The sequence below is a fragment of the Oratosquilla oratoria genome, chromosome 20 (assembly GCF_046742065.1).
Source record: "Oratosquilla oratoria isolate Oo_2021 chromosome 20, ASM4674206v1, whole genome shotgun sequence".
Classification (NCBI taxonomy): Eukaryota; Metazoa; Arthropoda; class Malacostraca; order Stomatopoda; family Squillidae; genus Oratosquilla; species Oratosquilla oratoria.
In genome coordinates, this window is record NC_134796.1 from 31,017,451 (window position 1) to 31,027,633 (window position 10,183).

The window sequence follows — 10,183 nt, forward strand, 5'->3', positions numbered from 1 at the left end:
TTTACTAGGTTGTTCATCTCCTGTACTGTGGAGTTGCACTGTGCGCAGCTGTGGCCTCTTTGCGCATAGCACGGAACCGGCGTTATGTTCGCCAGAACAGTTGCAGCACCGCGGAGTAACACATTGCCCATTTTTTATTTTGCTACCACATTCCAGGGAATTATGTTTGCCTCCACAGTATCGACACCGAAAGTCACTCTGACATTTCCATGCCATATGTCCCCACTTTGAACACTTGTAACATAACACTGGCTGATCTATAAATTTTGCTACCTTTCTATATCCAATACCAGATATAAATACCTTTTCGGGTACATCTCCCTTCATGAGAGCAATCACTTGATTCTTTTTTTCACCTCTTACCTCACGACGTTTAGCCCAGACAAAGCGTTCATCGTCCAATAGGAAGTTAGGTTCTAGTATAACAGGGTACATAAATACTATTACTTTGGTGAGTTTCTCGACAGGGTCAGGTACTTTCATAATGACATTATTAAATCCTACGGTGGTTAGTATCTGCACTGCCTCATCTCCTTCCACAGTCAAGTACGTTCTGTTACGCCCTTCTTTGAGAAGTGGTTTGAATTGTTTGCACTCCCTACCTAGTGTAGCGGCCCATAACAATTGTTCGTGAAACGTCAGCTGCGTATCACTTGGAAAGTACAATTTCTTCCTCTCTGTACTTACTTGGTTCGTCTGTTCCGCTCCTGTCACATTGAATTGCTGATCCTTTTCTTGCACTGAAGTTTCTTTTCTAGCACATGTATCAATATTCAGCTTCTTGTGTCGGATATTTTCACTATCACTTCCGCTGTTTTGTCGTGCTAACTGTCGTCGCCTCTTGTTTCTCTTGTTGACTACCTCCTGCCATTTCTTATCCGCTGCATCTACAGGTGTTGGCCATTGCACTTCCATATCCGACTCGCTATCAGTTAGATGTAAGTCACGTTTCAGTAATGCTATTGCAGTTCTTTCTTCCTCTAAATTGTTTTCAAGTTCCTGACCACCACTCGCTCCAGCCATGGTGAAAGGCGTGGGCCGCTATACCCGGCGATCGTCGTAACTCCTCGTTTGGTTATCAGGGACAGGTCGTTAGTAACCACTAAGCACTGTGTTATAGCGTCAGTTTCACACCTCCAGGTGTAGGTCCGTACTCGACGAGAGCTAAGCACGGATTGTGAACAACGAGGAGAAATGCTTTAGCATAGTCCTCACCTATTTCGGTCAAGAGGCCAAACGCAGAGTATGGGAGTCCAATATATTTTACGTTTCGCCCAGCAGGGCTTCTTCAGAAATAACCCTGCTGGGCGAAACGTAAAATATATTGGACTCCCATACTCTGCGTTTGGCCTCTTCCCTACAGAGCTGTTGCAGTCATTGCTGCCTTTACTTATTTCGGTCAAGTTCGTGTGGGTGGCTCCATGCTCTACATCCTTAGTTTAAACCCAAGAAAAACCTATTACCGTACAGATAGGAAATCGGATTCAAGGGTTTATCTGGCCTAAGACTTGATAAAGCCAAGGACGCGGACAAAAGATTGTAATTATCATCTTTAACTGTGTCAGGCAAATCATGTCTTCCTGGACACGCAAGGGATGGACGTCATCTATCCTCGAGAAACTAAAGGGCCATTTACACTGTCAAACGGTTTGCCAAACCCAGTTTGTCAAACAAGTGTTTGAAGTGACGTTTGACCATGTGAATGGTTGTCAAACACGTTTGTCAAATATGTTTGTCAAATATGTTTGTTAAACATGCTTGACCACTAAATAATCAATTCACACTGTCAAGCGTCACTTCAATCACTTGTTTGACAAAACGTTTGACCTTGTAAATGACCCTTTACAGGAACAATATATTTCTTTTGCACAGTTTCAAGTTACCCTTATGTTCGGTGACGGACTTTCGAGCTTTTGTCCTGGCGAAATAATGTCGATTTGATGGAGGTGAGGTGGTCTTTTGTGACCTAAACGGAGGTCTCGGTCGATCGAGTCTCCTTTCATAGTCAAGACCTCCACCTGACATGCATAAGATCGTCCGTCCTTAGCCAGAACAAGATATATAATGTGCGTCACCGCATGGAGGAGGTTGAGGAAATCATCATGGCAGCAGCATTGAAATTTTGTAATATCGAACCTGATCCATGCTGCTTGAGAGCTATGCTAAGTAATGTATTATTATATATAACAGTTCACTTATCATAATAGTGACTATTCGTAAAAAAGAAAAAAAAAATCGAATAACACAACAGTAACGAAATGTATAATTGTATAGTTTATGATACACCATGGGTATCAGTAACAGTACATTGCTCATTCTTTAATGATTTATTTATATGTTTATCTATTTATCTCTTTATCTATTAATTCTATTTATCTCTTTATCTCTTTATCTATTAATTAAATTTATCTCTCTTTATCTCTTTACCTATGAATTCAATCTATCTCTATATATCTATCTCTCTCTTCTTATCTCTCTCTCCTTATTTCTCTCCTTATCTCTCTCCTTATCTCTCCTTATCTTTCTCCTTATCTTTCTCTCCTTATCTCTCTCTCCTTATCTTAATCTCTTTATGTCTCTCCTTATCTCCTTATCTTTCTCTCCTTATTTCCTTATCTCTCTCTCTCCTCATCTCTCTCCCCTTCTATCCTTTTCTCTCTCTCTCTTTCTCTCATTCTCTCTTTATCTATTAATTCAATTTATCTCTATCTCTTTCTTTCTCTGTTTATCTCTTTATCTATTAATTCAATTTATCTCTCTCTTTATTAATTGATTCAATTTATCTCATCTCTTTATCTATTAATTCAATTTATCTCTATATCTTTATCTTTTAATTCAATTTATCTCTCTTTATATATTAATTCAATTTATCTCTTTATCCATTCAATTTATCTCTATCTCCTTATCTATTAATTCAATTTATCTCGCTATCTCTTTATCAATTCAATTATCTCTATTTCTTTATCCATCAATTCAATTTATCTCTATCTCTTTATCTATTAATTCAATTTATCCATTTCTCTCTATCTCTTAATACAATCTATCTCTATTAATTCAATTTATCTCTTTCTATTAATTCATCTCTATATCTATTAATTCAATTTATCTCTATCTCTTTATCTATTAATTAAATTTCTATCTCTGTCACTCTATCTCTCTATCCCTCCCTCCCTGTCTCTCCCTCTCTATCTCTCTCTATCTATATATTTATTCATTTATCTATTTTGTTTTTTAGAGCAGCAGTCTCGAGCGAAACAAGTTCTTCCCTGACCAATCACGGTCAGTCACCTTTGAACGACTCTTCGTGAGCGAGAGAGGTCAGCGATTGACCTGGAAGCAACAAAGAGGCTTGCTTCTTCTGAGGTCACAGCGGTGACGATTGACCTGGAAGCAAAGAGGCTTGTTTCTTCTGAGGTCACAGCGGTGACGATTGACCTGGAAGCAAAGAGGCTTGTTTCTTCTGAGGTCACAGCGGTGACGATTGACCTGGAAGCAACACAGAGGCTTGTTTCTTCTGAGGTCACAGCGGTGACTATGACAGTGTCGTTTGTCGTGCACTCAGTGTCACATATTTTGAGACTTGGAAGCTACACAAACCCTTTTGACTGCAGAAGAAGTTTATCTCGTGGCGCAGTGGTTCAAGTTCTCGCCTGCCACTACGGCGGTCCGGGTTCGAATCCCGACCAGGGATAAAATAATTTCAGTATCGCTGTGCTGCGGTTGTTACTGCAACTGTCGTGGGCGGGGTGTTGGGTGTGTGTGTGTGCGTGTAAGGTCACAGCATTACCCATAGATCGGTCCTACGAGCTCTGAGCTCTCATCCGGGAGGTTAATAACTGTCGATCACGAGTCCAACACGTGATCCAAGACCATTTTTGGATTTCCCCATCTTACGGCATGCAGTCGATTTCAACAACTTGAGAAGTAAGAAATGAATATTAATCTGAAACCTAACCTCACCTAACCTAACCTAACCTGACCTAAGCTAACCTGACCTAACCTAAAAATTCTGCATGACGTAAAATGGAAAAGACCCATTTTTTTTTTACCCAAGCAGAGTTTTTCATGATATAAAATCTAAATCATTCGTCTGACTTTTTTTTTTTTTGTCTATTCAAGAAAATTATCTGACTGTAAGCGAAATAGGAAAATGTATGACGTACTCGATAGAAAAAAATCGTATTGACGTTGTGAAAATTGTAGAATGGGTCAGAACTTTTGCTTGGAGCTGTACGTCATTGCCCAATTTGAGACACTCTTTGTTTTCTTCCTCGAAGTACTTCTCGAGTCCTTGGTCGCCCATTCTTTTACTTTCCATTTCTAATACTGATGTCTTGTCTGCGTACGTAGTCAAACGTTGTTGAGGCGCTATCACACTGGGCTATGTTTCCTTCGACTGTTCAAGCAGATTTGCATCCCGCAGTTTTCGGGAAGGGAGTTGACATGCTGGAAGAAAATCATTTTCCTCCAGCATAATATCAAATGATATTCTATGGGAATTATTGAAAAAAAAAAAAGTTTCTCCACAGTGATTTGACGGCGGAAAAAGTTGTGGAGGTGGGCGGTGCTGGTGATTAATCTATACAATCGTTTGAGGATCATCGTTGAACCACGAACGATCACCTTTGAGCGATTATCGCACCGAGGAAAACATACCGTGATCCCGGTCGGTTAATCGCTCTGTGCCGCCCGGCAGCCCAGTGGTTACCGCGTCGAACTCACGAGCGGGTGGTCGTGAGTTGGATTCCCGGGAACCACTGCAGACTATGCTGCGTTGGTTCTTGACAGCCCTGACCAGGCTCAATCTTCCAGGGGTTTCTCACTTCCCACGGCGTGGGAGTGGTATGGTGGGTGAGTCGTCACCAAGGAATTTTATTCAGCTGAGGGGAACCTCGCTGTCCCAAGGAGGAATCTAATCCCTTTTTTTTGGGCTAAAAAATCAACTGCACTTTGGGCTCTACACGTGCTCAATTTTGGGCTTAAAGAAAAGTATCATATTGGGTAAAAATGTCAATTTTGTCTATTTTTTCTAATTTTCTTTTGTATATATTTTTCTTGTTTGTATTTTTCTTATTTGTTGGGCTAGAAAATAAAAATTCACTTTGGCCTTAAAAGAAAGGTGCCATTTTGGGCGAAAAATATCAATTTTGCCTATTCCTCTAATTTTCTTTTTATATAATTTTCTTATATAAATCTTATTTCTTTTTTTGTTTTCTTTTTTGTTTTATTCATTTATTCATTTTTTTCGATGGGCCTCGATTGAATGTTGTGGGCTTCATTCAACTCCTCCAGGTATCGACGTCGCTCCTGGTCCGGAACCATGCAGGAGGCGTTCTCCACTGTCGTGAGGGTGGGCTTGCCCTCCACGTCTCGACGTCACTCCTGGTCCGGAACCAGGCCGGAGGTGTCCGCCATTGTGGGGCGACTGGGCTCGGCCTCTGGTTCGGGCGGCTACCTCCCAAGTCCCGAGTCGCCCTCGGGGAGAGCCTCCAGGGGCTTGTATCTTCCTGGAACCTGGAGGAGGAGGAGATGGCTGGCTCTTCGCACACCGAAGAAGAAGAAGAGACATCGTCGTCATCTTCTTCTTCGTCGTCGTCGTGCATCCAGCAAGGGAACCTCCATCCTTCGGAGGATTCTCGCTTGCTGATGCAAAACACACAGTGGGCTGTGCTGATGTTGAGGAGGTAGTCTTCCATGAGGACCTCTTGAATGGTCCCTGGGCTTCTGGCGTCCTTTGTTGATTTCATCCTAGGGCTTGGGCTCGTAGCTGGAGTTGGTTCCTCCGGGCGGGCGATCTTCGGAGGAAGTCTCCGCCACGCCGGGGTATGAGGCTTGATACAGACTCTCCTCCAGGAAAGGGCGCCGTCGTTGAACATAATTCCCTCCACAATTCAGGCCTTCCACGGAATCGAGGTTCAGCACGTGTGACTCCGCTTGTTGCATCTCCTTTTGCTGCCGATGCTGGTGGTCAGTCGCGGTCATTATCATCATCCTTATTATCATCATTATCATTATCATTGTCATCATTAACATCATCATTATCATCATTATCATTATCATCATCATTACTATCATTATCATCATTATCATTATCATCGTTATCATCATTATTATCATTATCATCATCATCATAATCATTATCATCATTATCATCATCATCATCATAATCATTATAATCATTATCATTTTCATCATTGTCATCATCATTATCATCATCAACATAATCATTATCATCATTATCATTTTCATCATTATCATCTTTATCATTATCATCAATATCATCCTTATGATCATTATCATTATCATCATTATTATAATAATCATTATTATAAAAATCATTACTATAACTATCATTATTATCATTATCGTTATTATTATTGCCGTTATTATTATTATCGTTGTTATTATTATTGTTGCTATTATTATCGTTGTTATCATTATCGTTGTTATTATTATCGTTGTTATCATTATCGTTGTTATTATTTTCGTTGTTATTATTATCGTTGTTATTATTAACTTTGTTATTATCATCGTTGTTATTATCGTTGTTTTATTATCGTTGTTTAATTATCGTTGTTTTATTATCGTTGTTATTATTATCGTTATTATTATTGTTGTTATTATTATTGTCATTATTATTGTTATTATTATTGTTGTTATTATTATTGTTATTACTATTGTTATTATTATTGTTGTTATTATTATTGTTGTTATTATTATTGTTGTTATCATTGTTGTTATTATTATTGTTATTATTATTGTTGATATCATTGTTGTTATTATTATTGGTATTATTATTATTGTTGATGAGATGTACAAGGGGTGAAAGTGGTAGTAGACTGGAAGTGAGCATTAAGGGAGAGCAACTGGAGGTGCAGATGTGGCAAGAAAAGTTGGAGTGAAGGTGGAGGTAGAATGGAGATTGAGAGAAGCGAGTAAATGCCTTGGTGGATTAAAGAGTCTAATGAGGAATAGACATTTGGGAATGGATGCTAAGAGGTGTATGAAGGAGTGATTGTGCCAACAGCACTGTATGGGGCAGAGACATGGGACATAAGAGAGGAAGAGAGAAGGAGTTTGAATGTGTTTGAGATGAGGTGTCTGAGAAGTATGATGGGGGTTACTAGGCTGGATAGAATGAGAAATGAGGAGGTGGGGAGGAGAACAGGAGTGGAAAGGGAGTTGGGGGATAGGGTTGATGAAAGAATATTAGGATGGTTTAGGCACATGGAGAGAATGAGTGAAGAAAGACTAGTAAAAGAGGTATGGAAGGCAGATGTGGAGGGAGTGAACATGAAGGGACATCCTACGATGAGGTGGATGGATAGGGTGAAGGGGGCTTTGGGGAAGAGGGGAATGTCTGTCGAAGAAGGATGGGAGAGGACAGAAGTCAGGGGTGAATGGAGAATAGTTGTATATGGATGATGTTGTGATGCATGAGATGGAATGGGCGGGGGGATGGGGGTGGATGTAGTATGTGTTAGCAAAATTTGACGCAGCCCGAAGGGATTTCTCCCCGTCTTCTCCCTTTATGCATGAGGCGACGGAGAGCGGGGATCGCCGATTAAATGAAGCGGCCTTTCTGTGGATGTGCTGTGTCTTGCGACACTGCTTCTGACCCTGGGCAGTGGACAAGGTGCAGGGATGACCCGTCATCCGGGAGGTGCTAAGATAAGAGGGAGGGTGGAGGGGTGTGGAGTGTATTCAGGGATGGAATGGGTTGGAATGATTTTATGCCTTTTCCTTTTTGGCTACCTCCCTTGTAAGGGGGAAAAAACCTTAGTATATATATGCATGTATGTAATTATATATATACACACCTACATACATATATATATATACATATATATATCCACACACACACACACACACACGCACGCATATATATATATATATATATATATATATATATATATATATACATATATATATATACATATATATATATACATATTTATATATATGTATATATATATATATAGACAGATAGATATAGACATATAGATATATACATATATATATGTATATGTATACATATATATACTGTATATATATATATATATATATATATATTATATATATGCACTATACATATATGTATATATGAATACATATATATATATATATGTATATACATATATGTATATACAGTATATATATATATATATACATATATATATATACATATATATTTCACATCTGCTCTCCTCTTTGCCTCCTTTAACTTTTGCTTTACTTCTCTTTTCTTTTCTTTGTACCTCTCATATGACTCCCTCGTCCTCTTTTATAACCAATCTGTGAAAGCTCGCTTCTTCTCTTCTACAACCTTCTTTGTTTCCTCATCCCACCATTCACTACCCTTCCTTCTATTTCCTCCTATTCCCTGTGGTGAGGGAAAAGAATACTACCACCAAGTATTTCCACTTGGATCGTAAGAGGCGAGAAGAAAGAGACGGGGATTGGGACTAGGCATCCTTCTCCTTGTAGCCCCACAGGGGACATTCCTAAAAGAAAAAAAGAAGGCATAAGAGGGTCTGGGAGTTTTGCGACCAGCACCCTAAGGTTTGGGTCTTTTAATGTCCATGGATGTGGTACAGATGAGAGTAATAAGGAAGAGATAGGTAGTATGTTTATGAGAAGAAAGATGGATGTGTTGGCTTTGAGTGAAACTATGTTGAAAGGGAAGGGTGAGTGTAAGTTTGGGAGTGTAAGTGGGAGGTTATCAGGAGTGAAGAGAGGGCGAGGGAGGGAAGGGGTGGCTATTCTATTAAGTGAAGAGATAAGTAAACGTGTAGTGGAGTGGAAGAAGGTTTCCTCAAGGATAATGTGGATGAAAGTGAAACTGGGAAAGGAGATGTGGGTCTTTGTAAGTGCATATAGGCCTGGCAGTGAGAAGAGTGTAGAAGAAAGGAAGGCCTTTTGGATAAATTTAAATGACTGCATAGAGAATTTAGGAAGAAATGTCAATGTAATAGTACTGGGATACCTTAATGCTAGGGTAGGAAATGGTCCAATTGATGGAGTGGTTGGGAAATGTGGAGTTCCAGGAAAGAAACATGGTGGAGAGTTGATGGTGGAAATGTGTCTAGAAAGAGAGTTGATGATAGCAAATACAGTGTTTCGGAAGAAAGTCAAGCATAAGTACACATGGTAGAGGGTGGTGGATGGAAGGGTGGTAGATAGAGCGTTAATGGATTATGTAGTGGTAAATAGGATTATGATAGGAAGAGTTAAGGATGTACATGTGCTAAGGGGAGAGGGTGGGGGAATATCAGATCATTTTTTGGTGGAAGGTAAGTTGAGAGTGGAGGACAGATGGAGAAACAGGAAAGGGACAAAAGATAGGGAGGTGCTTAGAGTGAACTCTTTAAATGAAAATGAAAATGAGAAGGAGGGAGTCACAAAGTGTGTAAGGATGGTGTGTGGAACAAGAAGGACAGGAGGAAATAGAAAGAAGGGGAGTGAATGGTGGGATGAATATATATATATGTATATATATATATATATATATATATATATATTATAGATATATATTTATATATATGTATATATATAAATAGTATATATATATATATATATACAGTATATGTATGAATATATATATATACAGAATATATATATATATATATATATATATATATGTATATATGCGGAAAAACCACCAAGGAAAAAGAAAAACTGATGACCAAGCGCTTTCGTCTATTCAGACATCCTCAGGGTACATAGAAAAAAAAAGTACACAAGAATATATACAAAGAGTATGAGGTCAGGGAGGGAACCAGGAGAGGTTGCGAGGATCTAATGTCAACCTGACCCGTTCGCGGCAGCGGACATTTGGGCTACTACTTTTTCACAATAAAATTGTCTAATTTATACATACCATGACTTAAATTTAAGTTATTGACAAATGTATCTTTGATCAGACTGGATTCTATTATATTTCTCGTCAAATATGACTTATCTTTAACAATTTCTTTAGCACCCTCCCAATTGATACAATGATTAAAATCCCTTAGGTGAATAAATAAGGCATTAGAAATTTGCCCACTCTTGACGCTATACTGATGTTGTTTTAACCTTACTTTTAATTCTTTTCCAGTCTGACCAATATAGCATTTGTCGCAATTTTTACATGGAATTGAATATATACATCCTTCTTCCTTATATGGAGAGTTTTTAATTA